General features: G+C 42.1%; 1 protein-coding gene across 3 annotated transcripts in view; it reads left to right on the forward strand.

Moving 5' to 3' along the window:
* The window catches only part of LOC143274838 (uncharacterized), an 82,272-nt gene that overhangs the window by 50,550 nt on the left and 26,722 nt on the right, over positions 1–5,000 (forward strand). The gene's annotated exons all lie outside the window — the stretch shown is intronic.

Genomic DNA, 5,000 nt, shown 5'->3' on the forward strand with positions numbered 1-5,000 from the left:
GTGTGTGTGTGTGTGTGTGTGTGTGTGAGTGTGTGTTGTTGTTGTTGTTGTCGTTTTTCTTTATGTGGATGAATGTACGAATTTTAGTGTGTGTGTTTGTGTGTGTGTGTGTGTGTGTGTGTGTGTGTGTGTGTGAGTGTGTGTGGTGGGAAGTGTGTGCGTGTGTGTGTGTGTGTGCATGTGTGTGTGTGTTGTTGTTGTTGTTGCTGTTGTTGTTGTTATTGTTGTTGTCGTTTTTCTTTATGTGGATGAATGTACGAATTTTAGTGTGTGTGTGTGTGTGTGTGTGTGTGTGTGTGTGTGTGTGTGTGTGTATGTGTGTGTGTGTGTGTGTGTGTGTGTGGTGGGAAATGTGTTTGTGGTGGTATGCGAAGTGTGTGTGTGTGTGTGTGTGTGTGTGTGTGTGTGTGTGTGTGTGTGTGTGTGTGTGTGTGTGGTGGGACATGTGTGTGTGGTGGTGTGCGAAGTGTGTGTGTGTGTGTGTGTGTGTGTGTGTGTGGTTGTCAGTACAACAAACAGTTAATCTGACAATAAATGGTTTCAGTCAGTCAGTGTGTGTGTGGTGGGAAATGTGTGTGTGGTGGTGTGCGAAGTGTGTGTGTGTGTGTGTGTGTGTGTGTGTGTGTGTGTGTGTGTGGTGGGAAATGTGTGTGTGGTGGTGTGCGAAGTGTGTGTGTGTGTGTGTGTGTGTGTGTGTGTGTGTGTGTGTGTGTGTGTGTGGTGGGAAACGTGTGTGTGGTGGTGTGCGAAGTGTGTGCGTGGTGGTGTCCGTCCGTCCGTCTGTTTGGTTGTCTGGTTGTCTGGCTGTCTGTCCGTATCGATCTCTTTATGTCTGTTACAAGTGTGCTTTGAGTGGCTGTTCCTGTGCTTACTTTGGCTGTCAGTGAGTCTATCTGTCTGTCTGCCTGTCTCTCTTTTCTTTCTGAGTCTCTCGCTCTGTCTTGCTGTCTATCTCTGTGTATCTTTATTTCATCTCCCTGTCTGTCTTCTGTCTCTCTCTCTCTCTCTCTTTCTCATCTCTCTCTCTCTCTCTCCATTTGTGTCTCTGTTTTTCTCACTCACTTTCACCCAGTCTTTAATTCTATCTCTCTGCCTCTCTGTCACTGTCTCTCTCTCTCTCTTTCTCTCTCTCAATTATGCATCTACAATCTGGAGCAATGCCAGTCACAACCAGCTCAAAAAAATTAACTCATTACATAGACGAGCAGCTAAACTTATTCTACCCGACCACTCACTATCAACAGATGAGAAATTAACAAAACTGGAAATATTACCACTGTACAAGCAATTTGAATACAATAGAATGGTCCTCATGTTCAAAGTACACAACCACATGTCACCACCGTACCTCAGTGAATTTGTTCAAAGGGCAACAGAGCGTTACGATTCAGATAATTATATTCTGCCTCGTGTGCGCATTGACTTGTACAAATCTAGCTTTGCATTTTTTGGACCATCTATTTGGAACTCTCTTCCTACATTCGTCAAGACAGGCGATTCATTATCGTCCTTCAAATCAAGGGTACGAAAACTTCTGCTCCACAAACAATAGACCCCCAAACCAAATATAACCGGCCTAAACACATCATGCCCTTTGTGAAATGTATGCGCTGTCTGTTCCTATACATACACTAACGTGTTTCATCTTATTTTCAACCTTTTGTGTTTTTTATGTATTACATGCAAGCTATTGATTGGATGTTATTGCCTGCCACATCAGCGTCAGGTTTCTCATCACTGTTGTATATGTACAGTGATATAACTATATTTCTCTGCTATGTTTGTATATTTTCATTTCAGTCGTGCCTCTTTCCTGTATTCTGTGTGGTGATTAATTTGACAGTCTTAATAATCCCTTTACTTTTTGATTTTTTTTCCTTTCTTTTTGTTCAATATTTGCTATTGTACTACAATATGATTTGTAATGTACTACAATATGATTTGATACCTAATTATGTTTATGTATATGTATGCATACATATCTGTATGTACACGTAGACATATGCATGCATGTGGGTATATGCGCAAATATGTATATGCATAAGGGTGTGTGTGTTTGGGGATGAGTGTGTGCATATGTGTGTGATTGGGTGGGTGTGAGTGTGTGACAGTGTTCCCTTCATTATATTTTTTGTGATGATGATGGTCCGTTGATTAGTATTATAATTAGTAGTAGTAGTAGTAGTAGTAGTGGTAGTGGTAGTATTTACTATTGTTATTATTGTTGTGTCTTATCGTTACTGTTTTTGTTGTCACAAGGACAGATTGGAAGACTAGGCAATGCCTAAAATCTTTATCCTTGAGTAATAAAGTTTTTGAATCTCTCTCTCTCTCTCTCTCTCTCCACCCCCTCTCATTCACCCACTCTCAACACACAAAAGTACCGACTTTCGACAAAGAAACAAAATAGAATAGATTTTTTTATACCAACAGTGGCAAGACAACAACGCATGAAACTGACTGTTGCATTGTATTGTATTGTATTGTATTGTATTTGTGATGTATTTTATTGTTTTGCATTTGCATTGCATTGCATGATATTGCATTGTATTGCATGGTATTGTATGGTATGGTATGACTTCGTCACAACACTAAGATATCTCTGTGTAAAAATCGGACTGCTCTCCCCTGACAGAGCGAGATGTCACATAGCGGCGGAAGACGTTTTCACTGTCTGCAACCGCACGTGCACTTATTTTCCACTGAATAAAAGCTAGGTTTTCTTGTTGTTGTTGTTTTGTTTCTTGTTTTTCGTTGTTGTATTTTTCTACAGAATCCCTCTTGCCGCTTTACTGCCACAGGTTCTTTTACATGTGCTAAATACATGCTGCACACGGGGGGCCTCGATCGACTTATCGTCTCGTCCGAACGACTAGCATTCAGACCACTATTGAGGCCTGTCAAGTGGAAAGGGGAGACGGGGCAGAGGGGGGTCGGGGGGTGGGTGGGGGGTGGGGGGGTCCGTGTATTGGACTCGAACTCGAACACGTGAACACTCGCTACCCATTCGGTCGCATTACCACCAGACCACCGCTCGGCCTTTGACGGATTATTCGCTTCAAAAGACACGACACTGACAATAATATTTTCATTAGAAACAGACCAAAAAAAAAAAAAAAAAAAAAAAAAAAAAAAAAAAAAAGTCGGCAGGTAGACTTCAGGCACCGCACAAAGTCACACAATCCCCACTTCCAGAATTACAAGGACGACTTATCGAGGTTCTGAAACACTATCGGAAAACTCGTACCTACACTTTATTTTTTTATTTTTTTATTTTTTTTATTAGCTCCCAGCAGGAAGTTCACGTTTGTGTAGGGTGGGGTGTGGGGGTGGTGGTGCTGTAGTTTTACTGCTCAGTGTCAATGTTTTTGGTCCTGTGAGGTTTCTTAACTCACAATGGTAGTACTGTGCTGGTTGGTTTCTGGGCTGTTCTTCTGTTGTTTTCTTTAGAGAGAGACAGGCTTTTTTTTGCTTTTCTTTTTTTTTTGGCACTTTTTTGTTTTGAAGACTTACGCGTCAAAAAGCTGAATGTTTTCACACACACACACGTAAACACATACACACACACACACACACACACACACACACACACGCGCGAGCGCGCGCGCACACACACACACACACACACACACATACACACACACACACACACACACATACACACATACACACACACACACACACATACACACATACACACACACACACACACACACATACACACACACACACACACATATACACACACACACACACACACACATACACACACACACACACACACACACACACATACACACACACACACACACATACACACATACACACATACACACACACACACACACACACACACACACACACACACACACACACACACACACACACACACACACACACACACACACACACACACACACACACACACACACACACACACACACACACACAGAAGAACAGCCCAGAAACCAACCAGCACAGTACTACCATTGTGAGTTAAGAAACCTCACAGGACCAAAAACATTGACACTGAGCAGTAAAACTACAGCCCCCTACCCCCACCCCCACCCTACACAAACGTGAACTTCCTGCTTAGAATGTTTTCGGACATTTTAAACTCCTGTCCAGTTGGTATCCTCCTTTGATGTGTTATAATTAATGTTGTTATTTATATTTACATTGTTGTAGGTTAATACTTGTTGATATGCATATACATATTCTTCTTCCCATGACACCTCATTCAATACACACCACAATCTCTTTAGACCTTTTTCTTATAATATACTTTTCCTCTGATACATAACATGAATACTTTTTTTACACTAATATTCACATGCATTCCCTTTCCTTTATCCACTTCCTTACTCCTTTCCGTCTAAAAACACTTATAGTAAATAGACGTTAAACTGAGGATAAAACACACACACACACACACACACACACACACACACACACACACGTACACACATATATACACACACTCAAACACACACACACACACACGCGCGCGCACACACACACACACACACACACACACACACACACACACACACACGCACACACACACACACACACGCACACATTCATACATAGATACATACATACATACACAGACAGACAGACAGACACACTCTCACACACACGCATACACACACACATACACGCACACACACAAGCACGCACTCACACACACACACACACACACACACACACACACACACGCGCGCACGCACACACACACACACACACACACACACACACACACACACACACACACACACACACACACACACGCATGCAGCTGAGACACTTGACACCTTGATACTTGTCATCAGCTCAACAGACCATGTGATATGTGGGACAACGGTGTCTTTTTTTTTTTCCTTTTTGTTTTTCTCGTCATGGAACACAAAGCATTCAACAATGTTTTGGCAAAACACAAAGTAGCATTTTTACAACATACAGGAAGAGAGGTAGGCAGACAGACAGAGGACAGACAG

Source organism: Babylonia areolata, chromosome 29 (assembly GCF_041734735.1).
Source record: "Babylonia areolata isolate BAREFJ2019XMU chromosome 29, ASM4173473v1, whole genome shotgun sequence".
Lineage (NCBI taxonomy): Eukaryota > Metazoa > Mollusca > Gastropoda > Neogastropoda > Buccinidae > Babylonia > Babylonia areolata.